General features: G+C 41.0%; 1 pseudogene across 1 annotated transcript in view; it reads right to left on the bottom strand.

The window, feature by feature from the left end:
- The window catches only part of LOC311128164 (transmembrane protein 132C-like), a 190420-nt pseudogene that overhangs the window by 17213 nt on the left and 159226 nt on the right, over window positions 1-13981 (bottom strand). Inside the window, exon 5 of the transcript in view lies at window positions 8846-8989. The product of the transcript in view is annotated as a transmembrane protein 132C-like (transcript). The remainder of the gene's footprint in view (window positions 1-8845; window positions 8990-13981) is intronic.

Genomic DNA, 13981 nt, shown 5'->3' with positions numbered 1-13981 from the left:
GGAACCCTTTTGTCTAAGAGTGTATATGTTCCTTCATCTGCCTCTCGACAGTGTCAATAACTATTCAACTACAAAGTTGAATTAAAGTTACTTTGAGGCTTGTGAGATTTTGACACGGAATGTTCCACATCAAGTAACAAATATAGACATTGCCATCACATAGATTTTCTCTGTAATTGTCGGCCGTGGATATGTGAAGAAAATGACTTAGTTTCCAGTGTTCTTTGGCTAGAAGATAAGAATTCAATAACGTTGCATGCAACAGATAATTACTATTATGTTCATTATTCAAGCTTATAGAAAATAATGTTTTGTTTGAATGAAATTACTAAGACTAGCTTGGAAAGAAGACATGCATGTACATGTAGGGGAGAGTGGGGTAAGTTGAGTAATATTTTACATTCAGCATCATTCCATCAAGGGAAATATAGTATTATTTCTTACAAAGATATTTACATATATTTCAGGATGTTGAGTATCCTTGGAAATAATCAGAATTCGTGTCAACTTTACAGTTTTGAAAACACAGCTTGTAAAAAAAAAAAAGTGGTCTCTTGGCACAACTTACAGTACCCAGGCATGGGGTAAATTGAGTGGCAGGACATGGTAAATTAATCTGGATACAAACTTCTGTCCTGAATGAAAAATGACCACTACCTTTTTAAAACCATGTCTATCTTTATTTCCCAAACACAATTCAACACAATCACAATCACTTTTTGTCTATGAATCATTTTAAGCATATTTTAATACAGGCTAACAAAAACATTGTACTTTTTAAAATACTTTTAATATAAGCTAGGCCCTGTTGTTACCTCATATACTAGCGATAATAACTGGCTTGAAAAAAAGTGTTACTGACACATCAAATCAAATCAAATGTTATTTGTCACATACATATGTTTAGCAGATATTATTGTGGGTGTAGCGAAATGCTTGTGCTTCTAGCTCTGACAGTGCAGTAATATCTAACAAGTAATATCTAACAATTTCACAACATATACCCAATACACACAAATCTAAGTAAGGAATGGAATTTAAGAATACAGTTGAAGTCGGAAGTTTACATACACCTTAGCCAAATACATTTAAACTCAGTTTTCCACAATTCCTGACATTTAATCCTAGTAAAAATTCCCTGTCTTAGGTCAGCTAGGAAAACCACTTTATTTTAAGAATGTGAAATGTCAGAATAATAGTAGAGAGAATGATTTATTTCAGCTTTTATTTCTTCATCACATTCCCAGTAGGTCAGAAGTTTACATACACTCAATTAGTATTTGGTAGCATTGCCTTTAAATTGGTCAAACGTTTCGGGTAGCGTTCCACAAGCTTCCCACAATAAGTTGGGTGAATTTTGGCCCATTCCTCCTGACAGAGCTGGTGTAACTGAGTCAGGTTTGTAGGCCTCTTTGCTCGCACACGCTTTTTAAGTTCTGCCCACAAATGTTCTACAGGATTGAGGTCAGGGCTTTGTGATGGCCACTCCAATACCTTGACTTTGTTGTCCTTAAGCAATTTTGCCACAACTTTGGAAGTATGCTTGGGGTCATTGCCCATTTGGAAGACCCATTTGCGACCAAGCTTTAACTTCCTTACTGATGTCTTGAGATATTGCTTCAATATATCCACATAATTTTCCTTCCTCATGATGCCATTTATTTTGTGAATTGCACCAGTCCCTCCTGCAGCAAAGCACCCCCACAGCATGATGCTGCCACCCCCGTGCTTCATGGTTGGGATGGTGTTCTTCGGCTTGAAACATCGCCTTTTTCTTCCAAACATAACGATGGTCATTATGGCCAAACAGTTCTATTTTTGTTTCATCAGACCAGAGGACATTTCTCCAAAAAGTACAATCTTTGTCCCCATGTGTGTGCAGTTGCAAACCGTAGTCTGACTTTTTAATGGCGGTTTTGGAGCAGTGGCTTCTTCCTTGCTGAGTAGCCTTTCAGGTTACGTCGATATAGGACTTGCTTTACTGTGGATATAAATACTTTTGTACCTGTTTCCTCCAGAATCTTCACAAGGTCCTTTGTTGTTATTCTGGGATTGATTTGCACTTTTCACACCAAAGTACGTTCATCTCTAGGAAACAGAACGCGTCTCCTTCCTGAGCGGTATGATGGCTGTGTGGTCCCATGCTGTTTATTCAGTGAGGGAAAAAAGTATTTGATCCCCTGCTGATTTTGTACGTTTGCCCACTGACAAAGACATGATCAGTCTATAATTTTAATGGTAGGTTTATTTGAACAGTGAGAGACAGAATATCAACAAAAAAATCCAGAAAAATGCATGTAAAAAATGTTATAAATTGATTTGCATTTTAATGAGGGAAATAAGTATTTGACCCCTCTGCAAAACATGACTTAGTACTTGGTTGCAAAACCCTTGTTGGCAATCACAGAGGTCAGACGTTTCTTGTAGCTGGCTACCAGGTTTGCACACATCTCAGGAGGGATTTTGTCCCACTCCTCTTTGCAGATCTTCTCCAAGTCATTAAGGTTTCGAGGCTGACGTTTGGCAACTCGAACCTTCAGCTCCCTCCACAGATTTTCTATGGGATTAAGGTCTGGAGACTGGCTAGGCCACTCCAGGACCTTAATGTGCTTCTTCTTGAGCCACTCCTTTGTTGCCTTGGCCGTGTGTTTTGGGTCATTGTCATGCTGGAATACCCATCCACGACCCATTTTCAATGCCCTGGCTGAGGGAAGGAGGTTCTCACCCAAGATTTGACGGTACATAGCCCCGTCCATCGTCCCTTTGATGCGGTGAAGTTGTCCTGTCCCCTTAGCAGAAAAACATCCCCAAAGCATAATGTTTCCACCTCCATGTTTGACGGTGTGGATGGTGTTCTTGGGGTCATAGGCAGCATTCCTCCTCCTCCAAACATGGCGAGTTGAGTTGATGCCAAAGAGCTTGATTTTGGTCTCATCTGACCACAACACTTTCACCCAGTTCTCCTCTGAATCATTCAGATGTTCATTGGCAAACTTCAGTCGGGCCTGTATATGTGCTTTCTTGAGCAGGGGAACCTTGTGGGCACTGCAGGATTTCAGTCCTTCACGGCGTAGTGTGTTACCAATTGTTTTCTTGGTGACTATGGTCCCAGCTGTCTTGAGAACATTGACAAGATCCTCCCGTGTAGTTCTGGGCTGATTCCTCACCGTTCTCATGATCATTGCAACTCCACGAGGTGATATCTTGCATGGGGCCCCAGGCCGAGGGAGATTGACAGTTCTTTTGTGTTTCTTCCATTTGCGAAAAATCGCACCAACTGTTGTCACCTTCTCACCAAGCTGCTTGGCGATGGTCTTTTAGCCCATTCCAGCCTTGTGTAGGTCTACAATCTTGTCCCTGACATCCTTGGAGAGCTCTTTGGTCTTGTCCATGGTGGAGAGTTTGGAATCTGATTGATTGATTGCTTCTGTGGACAGGTGTCTTTTATACAGGTAACAAACTGAGATTAGGAGTACTCCCTTTAAGAGTGTGCTCCTAATCTCAGCTCGTTACCTGTATAAAAGACACCTGGGAGCCAGAAACCTTTCTGATTGAGAGGGGGTCAAATACTTATTTCCCTCATTAAAATGCAAATCAATTTAGAACATTTTCGACATGCGTTTTTCTGGATTTTTTTGTTGTTATTCTGTCTCTCACTGTTCAAATAAACCAACCATTAAAATTATAGACTGATCATTTTTTACCTTCAGGCGTTTGGAAATTGCTCTTAAAGATGAACCAGACTTGTTGAGGTCTACAATTTTTTTTCTGAGGTCTTGGCTGATTTCTTTTGATTTTTCCATGATGTCAAGCAAAGAGGCACTGAGTTTGCAGGTAGGCCTTGAAATACATCCACAGGTACACCTCCAATTGACTCAGATTATGTCAATTAGCCTATCAGAAGCTTCTAAAGCCATGACATCATTTTCTGGAGTCAACTTAGTGTATGTAAACTTCTGACCCACTGGAATTGTGATGCAGTGAATTATAAGAGAAATTATCTGTCTGTAAACAATTGTTGGAAAAATGACTTGTGTCATGAACAAAGCAGATGTCCTAACAGACTTGCCAAAACTATAGTTTTTTGACAAGACATTTGTGGAGTGGTTGAACAACAAGTTTTAAAGTGTATGTGAACTTCCAACTTCAACTCTATATACATGGACAAGCAATGACAGAGCAGCATGGACTAAGATACAGTAGAATATTATAGAATACAGTATATACATATGAGATGAGTAATGCAAGATATGTAAACATTATTACAATGACTAGTGGCCTGTGATTTCAATAGGCAGCAGCTGCCTCTGGTGTGCTAGTGATGGATATTTAACAGCCTGATGGCCTTGAGATAGAAGCTGTTTTTCATTCTCTCGGTCCCAGCTTTGATGATAGCGGGGTGAAAAGGCAGTGGCTCGGGTGGTTGATGTCCTTGATGATCTTTTTGGCCTTCCTGTGACATCGGGTGCTGTAGGTGTCCTGGAGGGCGGGTAGTTTGATCCCGGTAATGCGTTCGGCAGACCGCACCACCCTCTGGAGAGCCCTGCGGTTGCGGGCGGTGCTGTTGCCGTACCAGGCGGTGATACAGCCCGACAGGATGCTCTCAATTGTGCATCTGTAAAAGTTTGTGAGGGTTTTAGGTGCCATTCCACATTTTTTCAGCCTCCTGAGGTTGAAGAGGCTCTGTTGGTCGACATTTGATTGTGAGGTATTCCTAGGTCGGGTGAACAAAAGGACTTGAGTTCCTGTATGTTACTACAATTACACCATGAGTCTTTAATCATGAAACACACACCTCCGCCCTTCTGCTTCCCGGAGAGATATTTCTTTCTGAACTGAGAACCCATCTGGCTCGACCGATTTCAACAGAATATCCCCAGAGAGCCATGTTTCCGTGAAACCAAGTATGTTACAGGCCTTGATGTCTCTCTGGAAAGAAATCCTTGTCCTGAGCTCATCGACCTTGTTATCCAAAGACTGAACATTAGCGAGTAATACACTTGGAAGCGGTGGGTGGCCTCCTAAGTCGAACCAGCAGACCACTCTGAGTGCCTCTCCTCCGCCGGCAATGTTTTGGGTCAGCCGCTGGAATCAGTTCAATTGCCCTGGGGAGAGCAAACAAAGGATCTGCTTTGGGAAAGTCGTATTCCTGGTCGTAATGCTGGTGAGTTACCGCCGCTCTGACATCCAAGAGTTTTTCCCGGCTGTATGTAATGATACAAAACACTTTCTGAGCTAATAATAAAAAAATATATACATAAAAAAACAAAATACCGCAAAGTTTCCTAAGAGCTAGTCATGAGGCCGCCATCTTCGTCGGCGCCAGGTACAGCCTGGTGGAGTGAAATAGGTGCAGTGAAATGTGTTGTTTTACAGGGTCAGCCATAATAGTACAGCACCCCTGGAGGAAATTAGGGTTAAGTGCCTTGCTCAAGGGCACATCGACATATTTTCACCTTGTAAGGTTGGTTATTCAAACCAGCGACCTTTCAGTTACTGGCCCAATGCTCTAACTGCTAGGCTACCTGCCGCCCTGACACCTGGGAAGAAAACACTTCAATTGGCTCAACTTACCATGGCCATTGGCTCAACTTACTCCAAGGCAAACATTTTAACTACATTAGCACACACATCTACAAGGATGCACTTTCATGCTAGGTTTAGGAACTCATATTGAAGCTTATAAAGACCCCAACTGATGTATAGAACAATCTTTAAATGATCTACTTTGGTTTAGATACATGCATCATGAAATCTCAAAAAGTAAACATAACATTTTTTGACCTTACTTGTGTACCACTTTTTCCATGTGTTTTTTTCCTTCACAGACTCCATGAAATTATGACCTCTTCCTAAGTATTTAGTCAAATTATTAATTTTGTGTACGGTTTCCTAGAAACAAGGGTGGCTCAACTTACTATCACAATTATATTAGGCTTTGACAGTGTAATCTTCCAATAACACTGTGGCCCATGAGGTTTATAATCACCGTCTTCAAAGGTAATTTCACATGAAAGTACGGTACATACATTTGATTTAATACAAACGGGAAACTAGCTTGACACCAGATGCTTGGGGGGGGGGGGGGGGTCTTCTCTCCAGAGGTCAACATCACTCAGTGGTTAATGAAACGTACAGGGACCTCTCACTCTCACACACACAACTTTAGATGTACAACCAGAAACACACACAAAATAAATACACACATGCTGTGCATAAACACACACATACACAAACACACACCAACCCGCACACCCACACATAAATGCACACACACCCACATGCACACATCCCTCAAAGGGAGGGGGAGTTTGGAAGCACTCTTTCCCCTCTCTCTCATTGTCATATCCTAAGTATTTATCAGTGTGTGCTATTTGGGACAGAAAACAGGGAGGGATGTTGAGAGTGGAGCGCTGTCTGTCTATCTGTGGTGAATAGAATACCTGTAACATCTCTCATTGTGTCTCTACCCTCTGGCCTAACTGCTCAAACTAGACATCTCTCTCTCTAACGGTTAAAACAGCAAACAATTTACAGCCAGGAGCCGATTACATACTTCAAAAGACTTCAAGGGCATTGCTATCACCAAGGGAAACAGTTTAAGACAGTTTGATCATTTCTAATACTGTATATATAGTCAACACAGCATAATTATCAGTTGCAGCTTATTCATTATAGACTGAAATAGCACCAACTCCAGCAATTGTGGGGTTTCACAAAAATCAATGCCTACTCTGAGTTTTGTGCAAAAAGTGTGGGATATACACTATAGAAATAACATATTATTATTAACAGCATTTTAATTAGCCCTGACAAACAATGGCATACACTGTGATTGTGTCTATGTCTAATTAGGGTACCTTCACCAATCTAGCTGGCAAAGATAATTCATTAAATTATGAAAAACCCACAGCATATGGTAATTCTGCCTGAAGAGGTTAGTCTTGTGGCTTGCAAAAGTATTCACCCCCCTTGGAATTTTTCCAATTTTGTTGCTTGCAACCTGGAATTTAAATGGATTTTTGGGGGGTTTGTATCATTTGATTTACACAACATGCCTACCACTTTGAAGATGCAAAATATTTTATATTGTGAAACAAACAAAAAATAAGACAAAAAAAACAGAACTTGAGCGTGCATAACTATTCACCCCCCCCAAAGTCAATACTTTGTAGAGCCACATTTTGCAGCAATTACAGCTGCAAGTCTCTTGGGGTATGTCTCCATAACCTTGGCTCATCTAGCCACTGGGATTTTTGCCCATTCTTCAAGGCAAAACTGCTCCAGCTCCTTCAAGTTGGATGGGTTCCGCTGGTGTACAGCAGTCTTTAAGTCATACCACAGATTCTCAATTGAATTGAGGTCTTGGCTTTGACTAGGTCATTCCAAGACATTTAAATGTTTCCCCTTAAACCACTCAAGTGTTGCTTTAGCAGTATGCTTAGGGTCATTGTCCTGCTGGAAGGTGAACCTCTGTCCCAGTCTCAAATCTCTGGAAGACTGAAACAGGTTTCCCTCAAGAATTTCCCTGTATTTAGCGCCATCCATCATTCCTTCAATTCTGACCAGTTTCCCAGTCCCTGCCGAGGAAAAACATCTCCACAGCATGATGCTGCCACCACCATGCTTCACTGTGGGGATGGTGTTCTCGGGGTGATGAGAGGTGTTGGGTTTGCGCCAGACATAGCGTTTTCCTTGATGGCTGAAAAGCTCAATTTTAGTCTCATCTGACCAGAGTACCTTCTTCCATATGTTTGGGGAGTCTCACACATGACTTTTGGCGAACACCAAACGTGTTTGCTTATTTTTTTCTTGAAGCACTATTCCGTAAAGCCCAGCTTTGCGGAGTGTATGGCTTAAAGTGGTCCTATGGACAGATATTCTATTCTCCGCTGTGGAGCTTTGCAGCTCCTTCAGGGTTATCTTTGGTCTCTTTGTTGCCTCTCTGATTAAAGCCCTCCTTGCCTGGTTCGTGAGTTTTGGTGGGCGGCCCTCTCTAGGCAGGTTTGTTGTGGTGCCATATTCTTTCCACTTTTTAATAATGGATTTAATGGTGCTCCGTGAAATGCTCAACGTTTCGGATATTTTTTTTATAACCCAACCCCGATCTGTACTTCTCCAAAACGTTGTCCCTGACCTGTTTGGAGAGCTCCTTGGTCTTCATGGTGCCGCTTGCTTGGTGGTGCCCCTTGCTTAGTGGTGTTGCAGACTGTGGGGCCTTTCAGAACAGGTGTATATATACTGAGATCATGTGACAGATCATGTGACACTTAGATTGCACACAGGTGGACTTTATTTAAATAACTATGTGACTTCTGAAGGTAATTGGTTGCACCAGATCTTATTTAGGGGCTTCATAGAAAAGGGGGTGAATAGATATGCACGCACCACTTTTCTGTTAATTATTTTTAATTATTTTTTGAAACAAGTAATTTTTTTCATTTCACTTCACGAATTTGGACTATTTTGTTTATGTCCATTGCATGAAATCCAAATAAAAATCCATTTAAATTACAGGTTGTAATGCAACAAAATTGGAAAAACGCCGAGGGGGATGAATACTTTTGCAAGGCACTGTACATACGTACATGTACACACTATCAAATGTGCTATTTATTCTGTGTTGTACTATAGGACACATAATTCACTCATCAAGGTTAGTCTATATGGCCTTGTGCCTGTGAAGGATGAGAGACTAAAAGACGTAAAGACAACCCATTATTGTCATACTCTATGTACTGTAGCTGAACTCAAGTCCTCTGTTGGGTTGAAAAGGATGGATTCCCCTTAGTCTATGTCCTCAAGGTTTCCTCTCAATGTTGTATCCTCTATAGTGTACACTCACCTTGACCACCTCTTCATCGGTTGACCGACACTCCACCGACTCTGTTACATCCGTAACTGTGCCGTCTGTTCCCACGGTGACCACCTTTACCGGCACGGCAACTGTCCTCCCGGTGAGCACGGCTGTATTCAGGATCTCAGTGTTCTGAGAGGGAGAAGAGAAGAGGAATTCAGAGTTAAGTTCTACTGAAGAGAGCAACCACACTGACAGATGCAATGTTCACTTTACTTATTGCAATATAACCTAAGATCACAAGTACTCTCTCTCACATTGTCAACTAATTGGAATTAGCCTTCAACTGACAGTAGAAATAGTCATAGATTTCAATAAATGAGTCAATAGTATGTACAATAAATGCTTGCACATCTGCTGTACGTCCTAATAATTTCACATAAATAAAAATAGTGAAACATTAAAAAAGTTATAATTTTTAGATAACACTATACTAAATATATTCACCTTGTCACCAAATAATTGATTAAAACACACTGTTTTGCAATGAAGGTCTACAGTAGCCTCAACAGCACTCTATAGGGTAGCACCATGGTGTAGCCGGAGGACAGCTAGTTTCCGTCCTCCTTTGGGTACATTGACTTCAATACAAAACCTAGCAGGCTCATGGTTCTCTCCCCCCCCCCTTCCATAGACTTACAAAGTAATTATGACAACTTCCGGATTACGTCCTCTTTGAGTAGTTGACTCGAAGAGAGAGAAAGACAATAGTTGAACAGTTTTGAACACATTCATTTCTTCAAAAATGAAGGAGAAGCAGAAGAGAGAGAGCTAGCTATATTTCGTTGTATTTTTTCACTTTCACTTACTTAGCTATCGAATACAGCTACCTAGTTTAGCCTACTCAAACACCCGGTTTAAACAGAGAGGGACGCTATGTTGGCTAGCTGGCTATGGCTATCCAATACTGGAACTCTTCCAAGTCAAGGTAAGCTTTTGGTTTTATTAATTTATTGCCACTGGGGCCCACCGTTTATAACTGCTAAACTGCTTGCTGTAAACTGCACTGCATGATTGTAGCGGGTTTACTAATGTGTTAGTTGTAGTAGCTATGTTGACTATGATATGGTGACACAACGATGTAGGCTGTGTATAGAGGTCAGCTGTTATGGTATGAAGTTTTAGCTTGGAAATGTATTTTCGTCTGGTCACAGACAGCTGTTGTGTTGTGCAATGAAGTCCACAAGCGAAGGGAAAATGTGAGAGGAGGAGAGTGCATAGATGTAAGAAGGAATTATACAATGAGCAAAGTGATCATGCTGTTTGTATGTGGCCGCTATGAAAGTGAACTGTGTTAGCGGGTGATCAGGGGTGTATTCATTCCGCCGATTCTGTTGAAAACGTTTCTTAAATGGAACGAAATGGGGATAAACATACCTGAATTTGTCCAATAGAAACTCTCGTTTGCAACTGTTTGGACTAATGATTACACCCTAGATCAACTAGACGCAGGCAAGAGTGTGCAACGCGGTATTGAATGTGTCACTGTCTGTCACTTTGATTACTCACATTTTTCTCTCGACCTGTGCACCTACGTTGAAAACTTTCATTCGTAGGCTAGGTTGTCGAAACCTCATGATGGGTATAGTGAAAATGAAAGTATCATTTAGTAGCCTAAAGCTATTGATGTTACATTGAGCCACTGATTAATACCCCAGATTGCCAGTCTCTAAAGACACAGTATATCATGAACACTGTAATAGAGACTGTAAGTTGCTGCTTTCTTTAAATGACAAGACTTGAACAGTGATGATAAGATATGTGTGATGTTGACGCCGTGACTCAGACAAAGAAGGAAGAAGATCATTACTGTATATGAATGAATCTACTCGTAATCCCCGGCTGTACTATCATGTACAGGTGCACACACAAACACTAGACATACACCAGACCCAGACCCAGACCCAGACCCACACACACACACACACACGCACACACTCACACACACACACACACACACACACACTCACACACACACACACACTCACACGAGCAGATCCCACGCAGTGCAGCTTAGTTTTAATAAAATACCAGTTAATAGGCCTACATCTGTGAAAGACAATGTTAAAATGGACCCCAGACAGGCCTTTGTTCCCTACACCAGGCTCCTCTCTGTTCACTTTGTTAATTCCATTGGCCCTCTCCTTTTGAGCAAAACAGATAACATTATTTAACGCTCTGCTGTGGATAATGGCATTTCAGTCTTCTTTCTTTCCTCTCCCTTTCTTTCTCTCTCACTCTCATTCTCATGCTCATGCTTACTCTCACTCACACTCTCACTCTCAGTCTCTCTATCCCTCTCTGCTGATTCCTCTCTCAAGGATCCAGTCTTTTTCCCTCTCTATCATTTCACCTCTAATGTTCTTTAATCGGAAGTGTATATATTAGCTCACCTCTGAATTCAACCTGATGATTAGTTTGATCAAACATTAGTCTCCAATGCTCTCCCCATAAAATAACTTGAATGTATCGTTTTCCTTTGATTATGCTAATGTAAGTCAGATGAGCAGCCAGGGCCAGGTGTGCAAACACAATGCTGACACAGTCTGACAAGGAGCCATCCACACTGTTTCATCTACTGTCAAAATATCAATTTAACCAGACCTGGGAAATGGCTCCGATAAACATTGGGCAAAATTGGATTGAGGAACCACTTTCTCTCCTATTAAATTAAAATCTGGGGAAGACAGTTAATTCAAAGTAACAGTTCCACTTTTTGACAAAGGCAATATTTTGAACTGTCAGTCAAAACATCCATTCAGGAGCTTTTGAAATAAACAATGTCTTATTCATTGAAGGTTTTCACCTATGGAAGATATTCAACAGTATCGAGCCCTCCCTCACAATGGGTTTGATTGTGCTATGACATAATCATAGACATGAATCAAATAATCTATGTAACCCATCCATAAACTTAGAGATAATATGTTTATTGTATAATATAATATAAATCCATTGGAAACAAATTAGAGCAGTGGTCATCAACAGGTCGATCGCAATCAACTGGTTGATCTCTAAGGCATTTCTACTCGATCGCCAAACATTTCTGTAAAAAACCCAACGAGAAAGCCTTGCGTTCCTATTTTCTTTTCTTTTATTTGTCTCATGCTGTTGGCGGTAGGTGGACCCGATTCAGCTGCCCTGCGCGCCAGGTAGGCAAAGTGTTCCCATCAAATCAAGTGCACTGTAGGCCTACCGCTGGCCAATCGGATGGCTCAGATTACTGTGTCTGTGGTAACGTAGCTGGCATAAAAGACAGCTACAGCAAAGTTGATACTGAGATTTCAAAACGTTTAACTTCATGAAAAGAGAGACTGTCAATGAATACAGAAAATAGTTGCTGTTTTTATGAGTGAGTTCATGTTTTTAAATTCTTACTCAACACTGTCAACACTTTTTATTCAACACTTTTATATGCCATAAAATGAGCGCTCTTCCTGCTTCCACTTGTGCTACACTGCAGCTGTAATGAATGACTAGGAAAGTGTATCGATAGGTTTGTGTTGTTATTATTAGCGGCTTGGGTCTTTTTTAGTTTCAAGGAATATTTCACTTTCTCTGTAACAACATGAATTTGTGCACGAGGCAGAAATAATGCAGTGCGACTCGAGTTTCACCATCAGCTGGCTGGAAGACCGTGTCCCTTTTTGGTCAGTGTCAGCGGAGGAAAGGGAGAGCTGAGGGACATTGAGAGGCGGACCAGCTGCTCTCTCCCTCCGCTGAGACTGACCATCAGATACAGGCACCATCAGCCCAGTAAAATAAAAAATAAAACTTTATGCTCACTCAGCTGTGCCTCACAAGTAATACAACAACTGATATATTACAGGTGTGATCATATAGCCTACCTCACATCTGTTTTCAATAGGTTAATGTTGCGTAGGTGTACGTTTTTTAAGTAATGTTAAAAAAAAATCTGAGCGGTAGATCTCGGCTTGAATTTTGACTCAGAAAGTGATTTTGACTCAGAAAATTCCACAAATTAACTTTTAAGAAGGCACACCTGTTAATTGAAATGCATTCCAGGTGACTACCTCATGAAGCTGGTTGAGAGAATGCCAAGACTGTGCAAAGCTGTCATCAAGGCAAAGGGTGGCTATTTGAAGAATCTCAAATATAAAATATATTTTGATTTGTTTAACACTTTTCTGGTTACTACATGATTCCATATGTGTTATTTCATAGTTTTGATGTCTTCACTATTATTCTACAATGTAGAAAATAGTAAAAATAAAGAAAAACCCTTGAATGAGTAGGTTTGTTCAAACTTTTCACTGGTATTGTTTGTTAAAGCCACTAAATACGGGCTACAATACACAATAAGGCCGACATCAAACGGCAACGTAAAAAAATTATCACCAGCACAACAATCACCCGCCGAATGCAAAGCATGCAGGACAAATTAGAGTTCAAACTACAGAACTAACAAAATTGAACGGGATTACTCACAGTCATCAAGGCCGCATTGGAGACAAAGAAAACTTGACCAAACAATTGGTAACCAGGAAGCATAGTTTTGATGTTTTCACTATTATTCTACAATGTAGAAAATAGTAAAAATAAAGAAAAACCCTTGAATGAGTAGGTGTGTCCAAACTTTTGACTGGTACTGTATATATTGGACACGGGAAAAACGGCCAATGGGACTCTTTTTGTTTTCTTATGACTTTTGCACTATTTTTCTGTTGTCATAATCAACTATATTGAGCATTTGGCTGACCAGTGGGCAACGGCCCCGGTTTTCTGATTTGCTGAGCTTAGGTGGCACAAATCCTGTGGCGTACTGCATTAGCATCGAACAGCCCCAGCGATATGCAACTTTTCATGGAAGTCAGGAACCAATATAAACAATCAGTTAGGAAAGCAAAGGCTAACTTTTTCAAACAGAAATTTGCAACCTGTAGCACTAACTCCAAAAAGTTTTGGGACACTGTAAAGTCCATGGAGAATAAGAGCCCCTCCTCCCAACTGCCCACTGCACTGAGGCTAGGAAACACTGTCACTACCGATAAATCTACGATAATCGAAAATTTCAACAAGCATTTTGCTACGGCTGGCCATGGTTTCCACCTGGCTACCCCTACCCCGGCCACCAGCTCTGCACCCTCCGCTGCAACTTGCGCT

Source organism: Coregonus lavaretus (assembly GCF_964263955.1).
Source record: "Coregonus lavaretus genome assembly, chromosome: 4".
Lineage (NCBI taxonomy): Eukaryota > Metazoa > Chordata > Actinopteri > Salmoniformes > Salmonidae > Coregonus > Coregonus lavaretus.
Note: the sequence above shows the minus strand (reverse complement) of the source record. Positions and strands in the feature narration are given on the sequence as shown.